Below are 20,701 nucleotides of genomic sequence, written 5' to 3'. Positions count from 1 at the left end.
GTATGCCAATATGCCAATATATTCAACTCACATTATTTATTCAGCAAAATGAAAACACCAAAAAAGCTTATGGTTGAAGATTTTAAATGTATTCTTGAAACATAAAGAAATGAAATTTATTGAATGTGCTATGTTCAAAAAGCAGGAGTATACCTCTGGCTCTGAAAATGGGGAGTCAGTTGTAACTAGTTCACAATTATCAAGTACTTTGGAAGAATATCTGAATCATTGATAAGGTAAAACTTCTTAAGAGTGTTCCCAGAAGCATTTGCAGTCAAAAAAAAAAAAGAAAAAAGATTCAACTTAGTTTCAGAAAGAAAATTCACAGAGAAATAAGAAGGCAGTCTCAGAGAATCTGGCAGCTCTACATGGGAAGACAATAAGAGAACAAATGGGAACAGAGAGTAAAAATTCATACCCTTACAAATCCAGACATTTTCTGGCCTGCAGAAGAGAATTCACCACAATAGGCTAAGTCCTTGAGGGCACATCAATTTAAGTGGATGAGGAAAACATACCAAATCTGCTACGTTTTTGCTAATGCCATGTCAGTCATTAGTATGTGGAATGAAAGAATGCCAATTAATCCTGTGGGGGCCCAGGCAGAAATGTATCAGTATATGGTGGTGTGTGGTCTGTCAGTAAAATTCCTGTTTCAGTGTATAGAACAATAAAGTACAGAGAAGGGAAAGTCTGTTCTGTTCAGTGACATATTCCTTATTATCATGTTCAGAGTGAGGATTTAACACTCCAGATAAATAAAGTTCTATATAAAGGATGCTACAAGGATGACACTAGGGAGTCAGTTTATAAAACAATGGAATGACGGTGTATTAAGTTAAGAGACGGTTCTGACAAAGAACCCTTGGCTACTCCAAGTTTATCATAATCTTTTTTTTCCTTTTGACATCATAAAAAGACAAAAAGACTTGCACCTGTTGAGTTGAAATTAAGCAGATTAAACAGTTTTTCCTTATATTTTCATAGTAAGTTACACATTTAATCATGAAAATGTTATCTCAGATTTCTATATTATGCCACATTTGAGAATAAAAATAGTTGCTAAAAATTCTAAACATCAGGAAATAGGTCAGTTTTTACTGCTTTCTCATTCAAGAAACACAGATAACCTCTGAAGTGTCAAAAGTGATTTGTTCACAAACAAAAATGATTTGTTTCCCAACAACTCGGCATTGATTTGTAGACTTCTATTTGGATGGTGTTGCAGGAATATATTTTGAATATCAGCATACCTAGCTTTGACAAGCAACATTACATATTCAGAATAATGCTTCTTCAAAGCTTCCCCAGTGTTTCAGGAGTAAAGAATCCACCTATCAAAGAAGGAAACATGGGTTCGATCCCTGGGCCAGGAAGATCCTCTGGAGAAGGGCATGGCAACCCATTCTAGTATCCTTGCTGGGAGAATCCCATGACAGAGGAGCCTGGTGAGCTACAGTCCATAGGGTCTTAGAGAGTCAGACATGACTGAAGCAATGGCACATGCATGCAGGATAAGCTACAGTAAAACTGTTGTGACATAGGAAGCATCACATTGCCTGTATATGAATCAAGAACTGTAATTCTGGAATCCAGATTGTGTGCAGTTTATTATTTTTCTTTTGATTCTGCATTTTATTAGTCTCTTTATCATGAGCAGCTTGCACAATATCTGTCATGTAGTAAACCTGCAATAATGTATTTATTCTGAATTAAATGGTTTGGAATATCTGTGTCCACAGAAAAAAATCATTTTTATTTTGTGAGCACATGCTATGTGTTAAGGTGCTAGGAAATTTGGTATCAATTTTGGGCTCAAGTTTAAGCAATAATTTTTGAAATCCCAGTCACCTCAACTGTAAAGTACAAACAACTCCTCTCCCATTTGAGATTATTTTTCCAGTTTTATTAAGATATAGTTTACATATAATATTGTATAAGTTAATGGTATACAATGCGTTGATTTTAAACATTTCTATATTGAAAAATTCTCACCATATTAGCATCAGGTAATAATTCCATCACCTCATATAATGAGCATTATTTTTTTGTGGTAAGAAAATTTAAGATCTAATAGCACTTTTGACATATGTAGTGTTATTAACTATAATCACCATACTGAATATTAGATCCCCAAACTGATTTGTCTCAAAATTAGAAGATTGTACTCTGTGACCAACCTCTGCTTATATCTCTACCCTCCAGCCCATAGTAACTACCATTTTAGTGTTTGTTTGTATGAGTTCAGCTTTTGTAGATTCCACATATAAGTGAAGTCACACAGCATTTGTCTTCCACCCTCTGACATTTTGTTTAGCATAACACATTCAAGGTCCAACCACACTATGAAAACAGCAAGATTACCTTCATTCTCATGGCTGAAGAATATACTCGTGTGTGTGTGTGTGTGTGTGTGTGCACTTAAATGAAACTTTTTAAGAATCTATCCTGTGATGAATCCAGACATAGCCAGTCCTCCAATGTCATGAGCAAAGCAAATGAAATTCTGACTATAGAAACATTTGTAGAAAATTCGTGTGTGCCCACAGTCATAACTAAGAACTTTTCTGCTTGTTACATGTATGGTACATAAGTGTAGCAGAAGAATATGAAACAGCTCATGAATAATAAACACAAACTAATCATATTAAATTACATTTCTAATATTAAGTACTGTTATGTTGTTTCCTTTGACACTTGTTTATATTTCTCTTCCAATGTTCTAAACTTTCAAATCAATCAGTTTATCTATTTACCAGCCACATCTTTATCCATTCATCTGTTGCCAGATACTTAGCTTGTTTCCATATGTTGGCTATTATGAATACTGCTGCAATAAACATGGGAAAGCAGATGTATCTTCAAGACCCTATTTTAATTTTCTTCAGACATATACCCAGAAGTGAAAATGCTGCTGGTGTATATGGCAGTTCTATTTTTATTTTATTTTTTTAGGAAACTGCACATTGTTTTCCATAGTGGCTGTAACAGTTTATACTCTCATCATTCCCTTTCCTTCACAGCCTCACCAACACTTATCAAGACAAAGACAACACAAAAAAAGAAACTACAGGTCAAATTCATTGGTGAACATAGATGCAAAGTCCTCAACAAAATTCTAGCAAACAGAATTCAACAACACATTCAAAAGCTCATACACCATGATCAAGTTGAGTTTATTCCAGGATGCAAGGATTCTTCAGTATACACAAATCAATCAATGTGATACACCATATTAACAAAATAAAAGATAAAACCATATAATCATCTCAATAGATGCAAAAAAAGCCTTAGACAAAATTCAGCACCCATTTATGATTAAAAGTCTTCCAAAAATGGGCATAAAAGGACGTTACCTCAACATAGTAAAGGCCACATATGATAAGACCACAGCAAACATTCTCAGTGGTGAAAAACTGAAAGCATTCCCTCTAAAATCAGGAATAAGACAGGGGTTTCCACTTTCACCACTATTATTCAACATAGTTTTGGAAGTCCTAGCTACAGTAATCAGAGAAGAGAATGAAATAAAAAAGAATCCAGATGGAAAAAGAAAAAGTAAAGTTCTCAGTTTTGCAGAAGACATGATACTTTACATAGAAAACCCTAAAGATAGTATCTGAAAATTACTAGAGCTAATCAGTGAATTTAGCAAAGTCACAGGATACAAAATCAACACACAGGAATCACTTGCATTCCTATAAACAATGAAAAATCAGAGAAATTAAGAAATCAATCCCATTCACCATTGCAACAAAAAGAATAAAATATCTAGGAATAAACTTACCTAAGGAGACAAAGGAACTGTATACAGAAAATTATAAGACACTGATAAAAGAAATCAAAGATGACATAAACAGATGGAGAGATATACCATGTTCTTGAGGAATGGTTTCTCTTTTTTATATTAAAAAATAGTCATAGTTTAATTGATCTTTGCTAATGTTATTCTGGTCTATCTTTCACTTATTTCTACTCTGATCTTTATTTCTTTCCTTTTACTTATATGAGGCTTAGTTAGTTCTCTTGCTAATTTCTTGAGGTATAAAATTAGGTTCATTTCAGTTCCTTCTGTTTTACTTATTGTCAGCATTTATGGCTAAAAATCTTCCTCTTAGCAGTGCTTTGGTTGCCCTCTATAAGTTTGATATATTGGGTTTCCATTTTTATTTGTTTCAAGATATTTTGATTTCTTTTTTGAAACACTGATTGTTTAGAAGCATGTTGTTTATCTCCACATATTGGTGAGTTTTCCAGCTTTCCTCTTGTTTCTAATTTTTACTTTCCTATGATTGACTTTTGGAAAAGATGCTTAGTATGATTTCAATATTCTTATAATTCCTAAAATTTGATTTGTGATCTATCATGTGATTTATCCTGGAGAATATTCCATATGTAATTGAAAAGAATTTGTGTTCTGTTACTGTTGGATGGAAGGTTCTACAAATGTATGTTAGTTCCATTTGGTCTAAAGTTTGGTTCAAGTCCAATGTTTTCTCATTGATTTTCTGTCTGGAGGGTCTGTTTTGGAAAGCGATATTTTGAAGCTACCTGCTATTATTCTGTTGTTATCTATTTGTACTTTCAGATTGGTTATAATTTGTATAGCTTATTTGAGTGCTCTAGTCTTGGGTATTACATACACATTAATAATTTTAGCCTCCTAATGAATTGACCCTTTTAAAATTATATGATGTTCTCATTTGTCTCTTGTTATAGCTTTTGGCTTAATTTCTTCTTTTTGCCCCCTGATATAACTGTAGCTACCCGTGTGTTCTTTGCGTTTTCACTAAGGAATATTGTTCCATCTTACAGCAGTCTAGTTTATGTTGATAACAACTTCAAATCCATAAAAACCTATTTTTTTGCTCTCTCCTTTTTTGACGTTAGAATTCGATTCTTTTCATATTGTTTATTCACTAACATATTACTGTGAAAGTGAAAGTGAAGTCGCTCAGTCATGTCCAACTCTTTGCGACCCAATGGACTGTAGCCCACCAGGCTCCTCTGTCTGTGGGATTTTCCAGGCAAGAGTACTGGAGTGGGTTGCCATTTCCTTCTCCAGGGGATCTTCCCCACCCAGAGATCAAACCCGGGTCTCCCGCACAGCAGGCAGATGCTTTACCATCTGAGCCACCAGGGAAGCCCAACATATTACTGTAGCTAAGGTACTTTAATACTCTTGTTCTTTAATCATTTCACTATAGATAAGTGTTTAACACTATCACATCACAGTATTAGAGTTCTGAATTGAGTGTATCCTTAGCTTTATCATTGTGTTGCATGTTTTCATATGATATCATGTTACTAATTAGTAACATTTCATTTCAGCTAAATGAACTCTTTCTTTCTCTCCTTTATTCCTGAAATACAGCTTTGCTGGGAAAAATACTCTTGGTTGGCAGTTTTTTCTTTAAGGACTTTCAATAGATAATTTACTTTCTCCTACGCTATAAGTGTTCTGCTAGAAATCTGCTAACAGCCTTATGGGAGGTCCTTTGTAAGTTATAAGCTTCTTTTCTTTTGCATCTTTTAAGATTCTCTCTTCATCTTTGATTTTTGATAGTTTTGTTACAATGTGTTTTGAAAAGGAAACTCTGTAAGTTGGTTTTGTTTTGTGACCTATGAGCTTCATGAACTTGGCTATTCAGATCTCTTCCCACATTGAGAAGTTTTCAGACATCATTTCTTTAAGTAAGCTTTCTGACCTTCTCCCTGTCTTTTCCTGGAACTCAAATTATTTAAATATTTTTTCTTTTAGTGATATCCCATAGATGAAGTAAGCTTTCTTCAATCTTTAAAAAATTCTTTTTTATTCTCTGACTAAATAATTTCAAAAGCCTTTCTTCACTCTCACAGATTTTTCTCTTCACTTGGTCAGTTCTATTATTGATGTTCTTTGGTTTTTTTTGCATTTTCATTTCATTCATATTTCCTTCAACTGCATGTTTTTTATTTATTTTTTATGATTTGTAACTCAAAAACTTCTCATTTTGTTTGTATATTTTTCTTTTGATACTGCTGAATTCACCTTCTGTATTTTCTTGGAACTCCTTGAGCTTTATTGAAACAGCTATTTTGAATTTTTTACCTGGTATATTACAGATTTCCATGTCTTTGTGTGTGGCTATTGTGATCCTTTGATTGTGTTATTGTACTTTGATTTTTCATATAAGTTTTGCATTGCTGTCTTTGCACTTGAAGTGGCAGTCACTTCCTTGAGTCTTTACTGTCTTTGGTGTGAGAAATAACCTCCTTCAGCCCTGCTAGAGATTCTGAGGCTTTCTTCAGTTCAGTTCAGTTCAGTCATTCAGTCATGTCTGACTTTCCAACCCCGTTTCAGTTTCAGTTCAGTCTCTCAGTCGTGTCTGACCCTATGAACTGCAGCATACCAGGCTTCCCTGTCCATCACCAACTCCCAGAACTTACCCAAAGTCATGTCTCTTGAATTGGTAACGCCATCCAACCATCTCATCCCTTGTCGTCCCCTTCTCCTCCCACCTTCAATCTTTCCCAGCATCAGGGTCTTTTCCAGTGAGTCAGTTCTTTGCATAAGGTGGCCAAAGTATTGGAATTTCAGCTTCAGCATCAGTCCTTCCAATGAATATTCAAGACTGATTTCCTTTAGGACTGACTGGTTGGATCTCCTTGCAGTCCAAGGGAATCTTTAAGAGTCTTCTCCAGCACCACAGTTCAAAAGCACCAATTCCTCAGCACTCAGCTTTCTTTATAGTCCAACTCTCAGATGCATACATGACTACTGGAAAAATCATAGCTTTGACTAGACAGACTTTCTTTTTTTTTTTTTTTTTTAGTTTTTTATTTTTTTAATTTTAAAATCTTTAATTCTTACATACTTTCTTAGACCTTCTATAGATACAACTGCTCCACACCTCTTGCTTTTTCTTGTTGCAAGATTCTTAAGCTCATATACCTTGTTTGTATCCTGCAATATACCAGGCTGAGTGCTGACAGCCTCTCTTCTGTTTTCCCAAAACTCAAGTTTGTGATCTCTCCCTGGCCTGCAGATTTGGCCAGCTTTTTACATGCATTGACTAGCTACCTTCCAAAGTTACTGTTACAACTGCCATCTGAAGCAAATACAGGGAGCTAGCTATAGGGTGGGATGTGTTAGGTGAGGAACTTGGAGCACTGGTGGTACCCATCATCCAGGTGAGGGGATCAATGGATGAGGCATTCTCAGTGTCTCATGAACAAGTTTAGTCTTGATGGAATCAGTGACAAAAAGTGTCTACATTCTTTTAATATTGCCTGAGAATTCTATCTTCTCTCTTCCCCCTTTTATTGCTTGCACACTACTCATTTAGCTCATGATCAGTGCTCTGAATGGGACTAGAGAGAAATAAGCCTATTTGGCAATCTGCAATGCAGCTAGGGAGCCTGGGCACTTACTTGCTATTTCTCCTTTCCACCTGTAGGATAAACCATGAGCCAAAGATAATCTCTCCTGGTACTAAACTGTGCACCCTTGGAGGAAATATGATCCAGCAAAGTCAGACTCCCCCTTACCTACTCCAACACATGCAGTTTTATTTATTTATTTATTTTTGGCTCAAGAGAGTGCTGATACTTCTCCAGAAATATGGACTCCCTCAAAAGCTCTCTTACCTGTGGGTAATTAAATTAGTTGTCTCCAGAAATTCCCAGACCACAGCTTGCAGTAACTGAAGTTGGCTCATGGGCTGCTACAAGATCCATAGCCAGGACCAAATCCTGTCTGCTTATTTCCCAATGCACTGTTGGGCAAGATTCCTGCTGGGTCCCTTGGCAAATGGTGCTGGATCCTACTGTCCCCTTAAAGGCACTTTTGTTTTTAGATAGATACTGAATTTTTGTTTTTGAGATAAGGGATATGTTTTGCCACGTGATGCTCTTGTCACTCTGAAAAACTTTTTTTGAGTGTTAAAAGCTTCACTGGTTATGAAAGTAATTATTAAAGTATTATAAAAGATGTTAAAAAGCAAATGTATTCTTTGTTCATTCAGCAGCAGTAACTGTTATAACATTTGAGTCAACAGCAGAACTTGGAATGCTTAGACACCAGTTTATAAGATTTATTCCCTAGAGCTCCTAAAGTCTCAGTTTGATTTTAATTCTTGAATTCTCTAATCATCATCTTGTAAATCCCTTAAGTAGTTAATACTCTAATATTCACAGTCTCTTGTCTTCCTCTCTTATAGGAAAGACATTACTTAGAATACTGTACTTTTGCACATAATTTACATACTCAGATGCCTTCTAATTGAATCTTCAAAACTGCCTTTAAAGCTTAATTATATTCCATAATATAGTATGTCCGAATTGTTTTTGAATTGTTCTGGGTCAATTTTCAGGTACTAAAGTTTTTAATGGAACACAACTAAGCTATATTCTTGACTTAAAAGCATAATTTCAGTTATTTCAATTTGTTGGTTATACACATCCAAAATCTTTAACTGTGTTCATGTTTGTTTAGCCTATCATCATGGATTTAATTGTACATTAAATTTGTAGATCTCTTTTGTTAAATTAAGGGCTACCATTAAATGCACTGTTTTCACTTAAATTGTAAGAATAATATTTATCTTTACATTGCCTTGAGCTATCCCTCCATTTGCTTTTTTTAATTAATAGGCATTATGTTTTAGAATACTTTGATATTTATAGGGCTTCCCTGGTAGCTCAACTGGTAAAGAATATATGTGCAATGTGGGATACTTGGGTTTGAATCCTGGGTTGGGAAGATCCCCTGGAGAAGGGAAAGCCTATCTACTCCAGTATTATGATCTGGAAAATTCCATTAAATGCATTGTTTTCATTTAAATTGTAAGAGAAATATTTATCTTTACATTGCCTTGAGCTATTCCTCATTCATTTGTTTTTTTATTAATAGACATTGTTTTTTAGAATAGTATAATATTTATAGAGAAATTGAGTAGTTATAAAATTCCCTTATATTACCCTTTCACAGTCTTCACTTCTATTGTCTTACATTGGTAAAATTATAACAGTTAAAAAAAATTGATACATTATTGCTAGCTGAAGTCTGTAGATGATTCAGTCCTTAATTTTTACCTAATATCCATTTGTATTCCAGAATTCTATCCATGATATCACACTGCAGTTAATGATAATCTTACCTTAGATTCCTCTTGGGGAGAAGGCAATGGCACCCCACTCCAGTACTCTTGCCTGGAAAATCCCATGGATGGAGGAGCCTGGTGGGCTGCAGTCCATGGAGTCGCGACTGAGCAGCTTCACTTTCACTTTTCACTTTCATGCATTGGAGAAGGAAATGGCAATCCACTCCAGTATTCTTGCCTGGAGAATCTCAGGGACGGCGGAGCCTGGTGGGCTGTCATCTATGGGGTCGCACAGAGTCAGACACGACTGAAGCGACTTAGCAGCAGCATAACAGCTTTTCAGATTTTCCTTGTTTTTGAAAACCTTGACAGTTTTGAGGAGTATTGATCAAGTATGTCGTAGGATGTCCTTTCATTGAAATCTGTTTGATACTTTTTCACATTAGACTGAGATTATGGATTCTGGAAAGCAAAGTCACCAAGGTAAAGTGCTGTTTTCAGCACATCATATCAAAGGTATATACTATCAACATAATTTATGACCTTTGACATTGACTTTGATCACATGGCTAAAGTATTGATGGTTTTGTCAGGTTTCTGCACTATAGAGTTACACTTTTATTTTCTCCTTTTCATACTGTACTCTTTAGAAAGAAGTCACTTTTAGAGTGAAATATCTATATAATTTACTTGAAATTCTTCTACATGGAAAACTTTTTCTTCTCATTTGTTATTAGTTTTATATATCAGCATGGATGTATAACTTTTTTATATATAGGATTATAATGCCTACTTTATTAATATTATTGCTCAATGTTTCCCATCTGGGATTTTGGGAATCTTTCAGTTGTCTCTTATTCCCCTTTGACATACTTCACTTTTTTGTTTATGGGTGCATATTTGAGTACTTCATTGTTTTATGACATTATTGGCATTATAAGATGCTCCAGGCTCTTGAATATTTTTAGGCCTAGTTCTAGAATCAGACAGTTCTCAAGGATCTCTGATTTTGTTATTTATAAGGATTTATTAAAATTAGAGAATGGTATTAGGCACCAAGATCTGGACACTACGTATGTTTGTTATTATTGGGTGTCATTTCTTGTAAACTCTTTCTGCTCAGCAGATAGAGCAAAGAAAGATGTTTGTATATTAACCCATGTATATATTTACATATATCAGTGAACATTTCTACATGTAAAGCCATTCTTAACTATATTAAGTTAAATATGAAGTTTTCTGGGACTTCCCTGGTGATCCAGTGGCTAACACTCTGCACTTCCACTCCAGGGAGTGCAGGAAGTGCAGTGATCCCTGGATGAGGAACTAAGATCCCACATGCCACATAATGTGGCCAAAATAAAAATAAAAACTACAACAGTCTAAAATAAAATATCTTCAATAAATGGATATGAAGTCTGCTGATATTCCCAATTCTAGTATGTTACCATATTGCTATTCTAGCCTCATTTCTTGCTTATCTGTAAATTCCCACTCCAACAATGAGAAACTAGGATCCTGTTATCTGTCATCTATTTTCTTAATTGTTCAATTCCAGTGTTTATGAATAACAATATCAGAATTGTTCATCTGTACCTCTGTAGTAAACAACCTTTTGAAAAGAGTACAGTGTTTATACACAGTTCCTTTTGCCTTTGGTCTTATATACTCTACTCATTTCCAAATTTACTCAGGTTACCACATTTCCTGTATTGCCTTCAGTGAGATTGTACTAGTGTAAGATTCTTTTGTCACATTCTGCATGCTTTGCTTGGATTTATCAAACATCCCAAATGACTTTTTAATATTTGCATACGCTAAGGTTCATTCTTTCTACTATTAAAGTTCCATGTGTTTTGACAAATGCACGAGGTCTGTGTTCACTACAAAACACACAGAATAGTTTCAATGCCCTAAAAAAAAACTGTGCTTTGCCTGTTCTCCCTCTCTCCTCTCTGAACCCATGAGAATCACTGATCTTTGCACTATCTTTATCGTTTTATCTTTTCCACAATATTATGTAATTTGAATCATAAATAAGGTAGTTTTCAGAGATTTTTTTCATTTTGTTGTTCAGTCATGACTAAATTTTTTGTGATCTCGTGGGCTGCAGTATGCCAGGCTTCCCTGTCCTTTAACACCTGTTGGAGCTTGCTCAGACTCCTGTCCGTTGAGTCAGTGAAGCCATCCAACCATCTTGTTCTCTGTCATCCCCTTCTAATCCTGCCTTCAATCTTTCCCAGCATCAGGGTATTTTCTAACAAGTCAGCTCTTCACATCAGGTAGCCAAAGTATTGGAGCTTCAGCATCAGTCCTTCCTATTTCTATTGACTGGTTTGATCACCTTGCAGTCTAAGGGACTCTTCAAGAATCATCTTCAACACAACAGGTCAAATGCAACAATTCTTCAGTGCTCAGCTTTCTTTATGGTCCAGCTCTCACATCCATACATGATTATGGGAAAAATCATAGCTTTGACTAGACAAACTTCGGTGGCAAAATAATGTCTCTGCTTTTCAATATGCTGTCTAGGTTGGTCATAGCTGTTCTTCCAAGGAACAAGTGTCTTTTAATTTCATGGCTGCAGTCACCATCTACAGTGATTTTGGAGCCCAAGGAAATAAAATCTGTCACTATTTCCGTTGTTTCCCCAACTATTTGCCATGAAGTGATGGGACTGGATGCCATGATCTTTGTTTTTTGAGTGTTGCATTTTAAATCAGATTTTTCTCTCTCCTTTTTCACTTTCATCAAGAAGCTCTTTAGTTCCTTTTCAATTTCTGCCATTAGGGTGGTGTCATCTGCATATCTGAGGTTACTAATGTTTCTCTTGCAATCTTGACTCCAGCTTGTGCTTCATCAAACACGGCATTTCACATGATGTACCATGCATATAAGTTAAATAAGCAGGGTGCAAACTATACAGCCTTGACATGCTCCTTTCCCAATTTGGAATCAGTCCATTGTTTCGTGTCTAGTTCTAACACTTGCTTCTTGACCTGCATACAGATTTCTCAGGAGGCAGGCCAGGTGTTCTGGCATTCCCATCTCTTTAAGAATTTTCCACAGTTTGTTTTGATCCACACGGTCAAAGGCTTTAGCATGGTAAATGAAGCAGAAGTAGAGGATTTTCTGGAACTTTCTTGCCTTTTCTATGATCCAATGGATGTTGGCATTTTTATCTCTGGTTCCTCTGCCTGGTCTAAATCCAGCTTCAACAATGGAAGTTCTCCATTCACATGCTGTTGAACCATGGCTTAGAGAATTTTGAGCATTACTTTGCTAGTGGACATATGGAGTGCAGCACTTTCACAGCATTATCTTTTAGGATTTGAAATAATTGAACTGGAATTCCATCACTTCCACTAGCTTTGTTCCTAGTGATGCTTCCTAAGGCCCACCTGACTTCACATTCCAGGATGTCCGGCTCTAGGTAAGTGTGAATGGTCACACCTTCGTGATTATCTGGGTTGTGAAGATCTCTTTTGTTCAGTTCTTCTGTGTATTCTTGCCACCTCTTCTTAATAGCTTCTGCTTCTGTTAGGTCCATACCGTTTCTGTCCTTTATTGAGCCTATCTTTACATGAAATGTTCCCTTGGTATCTCTAATTTTCTTGAAGAGATCTCTAGTCTTTCCCATTCTATTGTTTTCCTCTATTTCTTTGCAATGATCTTTGAGGAATGCTTTCTTATCTCTCCTTGCTATTCTTTGGAACTCTGCATTCAAATGAGTGTATCTTTCCTTTTCTCTTTTGCCTTTCTCCTCTCTTCTTTTCACAGCTATTTGTAAGGTCTCCTCAGACAGCCATTTTTTCTTTTTGCATGTCTTTTTCTCGGGGATGGTCTTGCTCCCTATCCCCTGTACAATGTCACGAACCTGCAGCCATAGTTCATCAGGCACTCTGTCTATCAGATCTAGTCCCTTAAATCTATTTCTCACTTCCACTATATAGTCATAAGGAATTTGATGTAGGTCATATCTAAATGGTCTAGTTTTTTCCACTTTCCTCAATTTAAGTCTGAATTTAGCAATAAGGAGTTCATGATCTGAGCCACAGTCAGCTCTCAGTCTTGGTTTTGCTGACTGTCTAGAGCTTCTCCATCTTTGGCTCCAAAGGATATAATCAATCTGATTTCAGTGTTGACCATCTGGTGATGCCCATGTGTAGAGCCTTCTCTTGTGTTATTGGAAGAGGGTGTTTGCTATGACCAGTGCATTCTCTTGGCAGAACTCTACTAGCCTTTGCCCTGCTTCATTCTGTACTCCAAGGCCAAATTTGCCTGTTACTCCAGGTGTTTCCTGACTTCCTACTTTTGCATTCCAGTTCCCTGTAACGAAATGGACAACTTTTGGGGGAGTTAGTTCTAGAAGGTCTTGTAGGTCTCCATAGAACCACTCAATTTCAGCTTCTCCAGCATTATTGTTTGGGGCATTGACTTGGATCACTGTGACATTGAATGGTTTGCCTTGGAAACGAACAGAGATCATTCTGTCATTTTTGAGATTGCATCCAAGTACTGCATTTTGGACTCTCTTGTTGACTATGATGACTACTCCTTTTCTTCTAAGGGATTCCTGCCCACAGTAGTAGATATAATGGTCATCTGAGTTAAATTCACCCATTCCAGTCCATCTTAGTTCACTGATTCCTAGAATGTCAGTGCTCACTCTTGCCATCTCCTGTTTGACCACTTCCAATTTGCTTTGATTCATGGACCTGACATTCCAGGTTCCTATGCAATATTGCTCTTTACAGCATTGAACCGTGCTTCTATCATGAGTCCCATCCACAACTGGATGTTGTTTTTACTTTGGCTCCATCCATTCATTCTTTCTGGAGTTATTTCTCCACTGGTCTCCAGTAGCATATTGGGCACCTATTGAACTGTGGAATTCACCTTTAAGTGTCCTATTTTTTGCCTTTTCATGCTGTTCATGGGGTTCTCAAGGCAAGAATACTGATGTGGTTTGCCATTCCCTTCTCCAGTGGACCACATTCTGTCGGACCTCTCCACCATGACCTGTCTGTCTTGGGTGGCCCCACACAGTATGACTTAGTTTCACTGAATTAGACAAGGCTGTGGTCTTTGTGATCAGACTGGCTAGTTGTCTGTGATTGTGATTTCAGTATAAGATTCATACTATAATACATACAGATAAGTACACATATATATGCATACAGATAAGTATCGTACTAGATCAAAGTTAGAAAAGGTCAGTTTCCAGAGAAAACCTGGAAAAGGTCAATTTTCATTCCAATCTCAAAGAAAGGCAATGCCAAAGAATGCTCAAACTACCACACAATTGCACTCAATCTCACATGCTAGTAAAGTAATGCTCAAAATTCTCCAAGCCAGGCTTCCGCAATATGTGAACCATGAACTTCCAGATGTTGAAGCTGGTTTTAGAAAAGGCAGAGGAACCAGAGATCAAATTGCCAACATCCGCTGGATCATGGAAAAAGGAAGAGAGTTCCAGAAAAACATCTATTTCTGCTTTATTGAGTATGCCAAAGCCTTTGGCTGTGTGGATCACAATAAACTGTGGAAAATTCTGAAAGAAATGGGAATACCAGATCTCCTAACCTGCCTCTTGAGAAACCTGTATGCAGGTCAGGAAGCAACAGTTAGAACTGGGCATGGATTAATAGACTCGTTCCAAATAGGAAAAGGAGTATGTCAAGGCTGTATATTGTTGCCATGTTTATTTAACGTATATGCATAGTACATCATGAGAAATGCTGGACTGCAGGAAGCACAAGCTGGAATCACGATTGCTGAGAAAAATATCAATAACCTCAGACATGCAGATGACACTACCCTTATGGCAGAAAGTGAAGAGGAACTAAAAACCCTCTTGATGAAAGTGAAAGAGGAGAGTGAAAAAGTTGGCTTAAAGCTCAACATTCAGAAAACGAAGATCATGGCATCTGGTCCCATCACTTCATGTCAAATAGATGGAAAAACAGTGGAAACAATGGCAGACTTTATTTTTGGGGGCTCCAAAATCACTGCACATGGTGATTGCAGCCATGAAATTGAAAGACTCTTACTCCTTGGAAGGAAAGTTATGACCAACCTAGACAGCATATTAAAAAGCAGAGACATTACTTTGCCCATGAAGGTCTGTCTCATTTAGGCTATGTTGGTCATGTATGGATGTGAGAGTTGGACTATAAAGAAAGCTGAGCAATGAGGAATTGACGCTTTTGAATTGCAGTGTTGGAGAAGACTCTTGAGAGTCCCTCAGACTGCAAGGAGATCCAACCAGTCCATGCTAAAGGAGATCAGTCCTGGGTGTTCATTGAAAGGACTGATGTTGCAGCTGAAACTCCAATACTTTGGCCACCTGATGCAAAGAGCTGACTCATTTGAAAAGACCCTGATGCTGGGAAAGGCTTAGGGCAGGAGGAGAAGGGGCCGATTGAGGATGAAATGGTTGGATGGCATCACTGACACAATGGACATGAATTTGAGTGAACTCTGGGAGTTGGTGATGGACAGGGAGGCCTGACGTGCTGAGGTTCATGGGGTCACAAAGAGTCGGATAAGACTGAGCAACTGAACTGATCTGAATTTGCTAGCATGCTGTCATCTTCATATCTGAGGTTATTGACATTTCTCCCGGCAATCTTGTGTTTCGTCCAGCTCAGCATTTCTCATGATGAGGTCTGTATAGAAGTTAAATAAGCAAGGTGACAGTATACAGCCTTGACATACTCCTTTCCCTATTTGGAACCAGTCTGTTGTTCCATGTCCAGTTCTAACTGTTGCTTCCCGACCTGCATACAGATTTCTCAAGAGGAAGGTCAGGTGGAATGGTATGCTCATCCCTTTAAGAATTTTCCACAGTTTTTTCTGATGCACACTGTCAAAGGCTTTGGCATAGTCAATAATGCTAAAATAGTTGTTTTTCCAGAACTCTCCTGCATTTTCGATGATCCAATGGATGTTGCCAATTTCATTTCTGGCTCCTCTGCCTTTCCTAAATCCATCTTGGACATCTGGAAATGCACAGTTTATGTACTGTTTAACCCTGGCTTGGAGAATTTTGATCATTATTTTACTAGTGTGTGAGATGAGTGTGACTGTGCAGTAGTTTGAGCATACTTTCGCTTTGCCTTTCTTTGGGATTGGAATGAAAGCTGACTTTTTCCAGCCCTGTGGCCACTGCTGAGTTTTCCAAATTTGCTGCAATATTGAGTGCAGCACTTTCACAGCATCATCTTTCAGGATTTGAAATAGCTCAACTGGAATTCTATCACCTCCATCAGCTTTGTTCATAGTGATGCTTCCTAAGGCCCAATTGATTTTGCATTCCAGGATGTCTGGCTATAGGTGAGTGATCACACTATGGTGATTATCTGAGTTGTGAAGATCTTTTTTGGATACTTCTTCTGTGTATTCTTGCCACCTCTTCTTAATATCTTCTCTTAGGTCCATACCATTTCTGTCCTTTATTGTGCCTATCTTTCCACAAAATGTTCCTTTGGTATCTCTAACTTTCCTGAAGAGATCTCTAGTCTTTGCCATTCTATTGTTTTCTCTATTTCTTTTTATTGATCACTGAGGAAGGGTTTCTTATCTCTCCTTGCTATTCTTTGGAACTCTGCATTCACATGGGTATATCTTTCCTTTTCTCCTTTGCCTTTTGCTTCTCTTCTCTTCACAACTATTTGAAGGCCTCCTCAGACAACCATTATGCCTTGTTGCATTTGTTTTTCTTGGGGATGGTCTTGACCCAGCGTCCTGTACAATGTCATGAACCTCCATCTATAGTTTTTCAAGCACTCTCTCTATCAGATCTAATCCCTTGAATCTATTTCTCACTGCCACTGTATAATCATAAGTGATTTTATGTAGGTCATAACTAAATGGTCTAATGGTTTTCCTTACTTGCCTCAGTTTAAGTCTGAATTTGGCAATAAGGTGTTCATGATCTGACCCTTATGGCAGAAAGTGAAGAAGAACTAAAGAGCCTCTTGATGAAAGTGAAAGAGGAGAGTGAAAAAGTTGGCTTAAACTCAACGTTCAGAAAACTAAGATCATAGCATCAGGTCCCATCACTTCATGGCAAATAGATGGGGAAACAATGGAAACCATGACAGACTTTATTTTCTTGGGCTCCAAAATCACTGCAGATGGTGACTGCAGCCATGAAATTAAAAGACACTTGCTCCTTGGAAGAAAAGCTATGACCAACCTAGACAGTGTATTAAAAAGCAGAGACATTACTTTGCCAACAAAGGTCTGTCAAGTCAAAGCTATGGTTTTCCAGTAGTCATGTATGAGATGTGAGAGTTGGACTATAAAGAAAGCTGAGTACCAAAGAATTAATGCTTTTGAACTGTGGTGTTGGAGAAGAGTCTTGAGAGTCCCTTGGACTGCAAGGAGATCCAACCAGTCAATCCTAAAGGAAATCAGTCCTGAATATTCATTGGAAGGGCTGATGCTGAAATTGAAATTCCAATACTTTGGCCACCTGATTCAAAGAAGTGACTCATTGGAAAAGACCTTGATGCTGTGAAAGATTGAAGGCAGGATGAGAAGGGGATGACAGAGGATGTGATGGTTGGATGGCATCACTGACTCAATGGACGTGATTTTGAGTAAACCCCGGGAACTGGTGATGGACAGGGAAGTTCGGCATGCTCTAGTGAATGGGGTTGGAGAGAGTCAGACACAAGTGAGTGACTGAACTAAACTTGCTAGTGTGTGAGATGAGTGCAATTGTGTGATAGTTAGGACATTTGGCATTGCCTTTCTTTGGGATTGGAATGAAAACTGACCTTTTCCAGTTCTGTGGCCACTGCTGAGTTTTCCAAATTTGCTGGCATATTGAGTGCAGCACTTTCACATCATCATCTTTTAGGATTTGGTATAGCTCAGCTGAAATTTCATCACCTCCTTCTTTTACTTAGATGTGTTTTAGTTTCTATTATTGTGTGTGTGTGTGTGTGTGTGTGTGATCTGATAGCTTGTTTCTCTATTTACAGCATAATACTTCATTTTCCAGATGTGTTGCACATTGTTTATCCATTCACCTATTGAAAGATATCTTGGTTCCTTCTGCTTTTTGGCCGTATGGATAAAGCTGATATTAATATTCTTGTGCAGATTATTGTATGGACATGAGTTTTAAACTCAGTTGACTAAAAACATTGGGTCATGATTACTGAATGTCTGAGATGCTGCTAAACTATCTTGGTACTTTTAGTTCAATATAGCCTTACTGATTTTCTTCCTGCTGTATCTGCTAATAACTGAAAGAGGAGTGTTAAAGTCTCTAATTATAACATTGGAGGCCTGTCCTTGTATATATTTGATATATTTTTTAAATAGGCAAGATACAATTGCATATTGGTTTTTTATGCACTCTGGCAGTCTCTGACTTTTACTTGGTATATTTAGACTATTGACATTTAAAGTGATTGTTGTTATGTTAATATAAACAACATTTGTGACTAATGTCTATTCACAGCATTTGTTCTCTTTATTTTTTATGTTACATTCCTTTTCTGTTTTCTCCAGTTTTATTTGAGCATTTTATGATTCTGTTTTCTCTCCTCTCTCAGCTTATTAATTAAGCTTCATTTTGCTTGTTTTAATGATGGCTTTAGAGCTTTTAGTATACCTTTATAACTAGTGTAATTCAGTTTCAACCAACGCTATACTGTTTCACTGATCGTGCAGGTTTTTTCTAACCGAGTGTTACCAACTTCTCCTCCCTGTCCCTTATAATACTATAGTGAGACACTAAACCATATAACCACCCATTACTTTGGCACTATTATTCATTTGGACAAATTGTTGTATATTAGATCAATTAATAAGAATACAAAAAAATTTTGATTTTGCCTTATTGAGCTCTCTCTTCTCTGACAGTTTTCCTTTCTTTATATAGATCTAAGTTTTGACCTATGCCATTTTCCTACTCTCTGAAAAATGTCTTCTTAACATTTATTGCAGGCTTGTTTGCTAGAGATACAACCCCTCAGTTATTGTTTATCTTAGAACATTTTTATTTCTCCTTTATTGCATTTTTGAAGTATATTTTTAGTAGATATAGCATTCTGGGTTGGTGCATTTTTTTTCTTTCAAAAGTTTAAATATTTCACTCTCTACTTGTTTGCATGTTCTGTGATGGGAAGTTTGATGTAGCTCTTATTTTTGTCCCTCTATAGGTAAAGTGTTTCTCATCCCTTGGAATTCTTTCAAGATTTGCTCTTTGTCTTTGGATTGGTTTTCTGTAATTCAAATATGGTTTGATGTAAATTTTTTCAATATCCATTTGTCTGAATGTTCTCTAAGCTTCCTTAATCTATGTTTTGGCATGTCATTAATTTTAGAAAATTTTTGGCTATTACTACCTCCAGTATTTCTTCTACCTCTTCCTTTATTTATCATATTATTTCTGTCACTTTGAGTTTAGTTTGAGAATTTTCTATTGACATATCTTAAAACTTAATGATTATTTCTTCAGTCATGTCCAACCTACTAATGTACCCATCCAATGCATTCTTTACTGCTGATTCTAACATTTAATTTTGATTTTTTTTCTTAGTTTTCCTTTTCTCTCCTTATACTGCCCATCCATCCTTGCATGTTGTCTACTTTTTCCATTATAAACTTTAACATATTTAAATAACATAATCATAGTTATTTTACAATCCCTATTTGATAATTCCAAAATTGTCAACTTCTAACACTTCCTTTGTCTTTTTACACTGTCTCTTTTTTTTTTTTAATAACATTTAGCCTGCTTGTTATTTTGTTGCAAGCCAGGTGTTCTATCAGCTAATAAAACCTGAGACACAAGGGCATTTATGTGAGGTTTACATTAACCTCGTTTGGAATTTGCTTGTGTTTAATGTTTGCTGTAGCTGAAGGTACCAGAGGCTTCAGATTCCTCCAGTGTCCTTGTTTTCCCTCTTGGCTTCAGATCCACTAAGATCTAAATCTTAATAGGTTATGTTTTACATTTATTTCAGATATAAACCACTGTTATTGTATGGATCCTTTTATGTCATGATGGTAAAGTGTGGGAGAAGGGAAAAAGTCTTCAGGTATCTTTTAGTGGGCTTGAATTACTCTGTTGTGACTTTCAGAAGTGTTTCTCAGCATTTTCCACCACCTAGGTGAAGCATGAAATTAGAGGGGGCTTGAGTTGGCTAGTTGTTCATCCTCCACAGTGGATGAGGTTCTGATAAAGTCTTTTCCTTTGAAGAGTAGGCTTTTGTTTTGGAGAACATTCTGGGCATCTTTCAAAATGGCTGTTTTTGCCCTCTCTTTGCCAGAAGGGCAAAGCAATTTTTCTTGACTCTTTAACATTAAGAATTTGTGAGATTTATAGAGGTAAAAACCCATGAAAGTGAGGGTTGTATGATTCTGACCTGGCACAGAAGCTGCTGGATTTGTATACTGTAAAAACACTTGATGAATTACAAAGGCTGAATGTGTAGTAGCTTGAGAGAGTGCAACTCCTCAACCTAATTTCTGCTTCTTAAGACTGAAGTGAAGGGAACCATAGTGTGAACAGATTTATCATTCTGAAGCTAAGTCGCTTCAGTCTGCGTGACTCTGTGAGACCCCATAGATGGCAGTCCACCAGAATTCCC

The sequence above is a fragment of the Budorcas taxicolor genome, chromosome 7 (assembly GCF_023091745.1).
Source record: "Budorcas taxicolor isolate Tak-1 chromosome 7, Takin1.1, whole genome shotgun sequence".
NCBI classification, from domain to species: Eukaryota; Metazoa; Chordata; class Mammalia; order Artiodactyla; family Bovidae; genus Budorcas; species Budorcas taxicolor.
The sequence above is the reverse complement of the archived record's forward strand: the minus strand, read 5'-3'. Positions refer to the sequence as shown.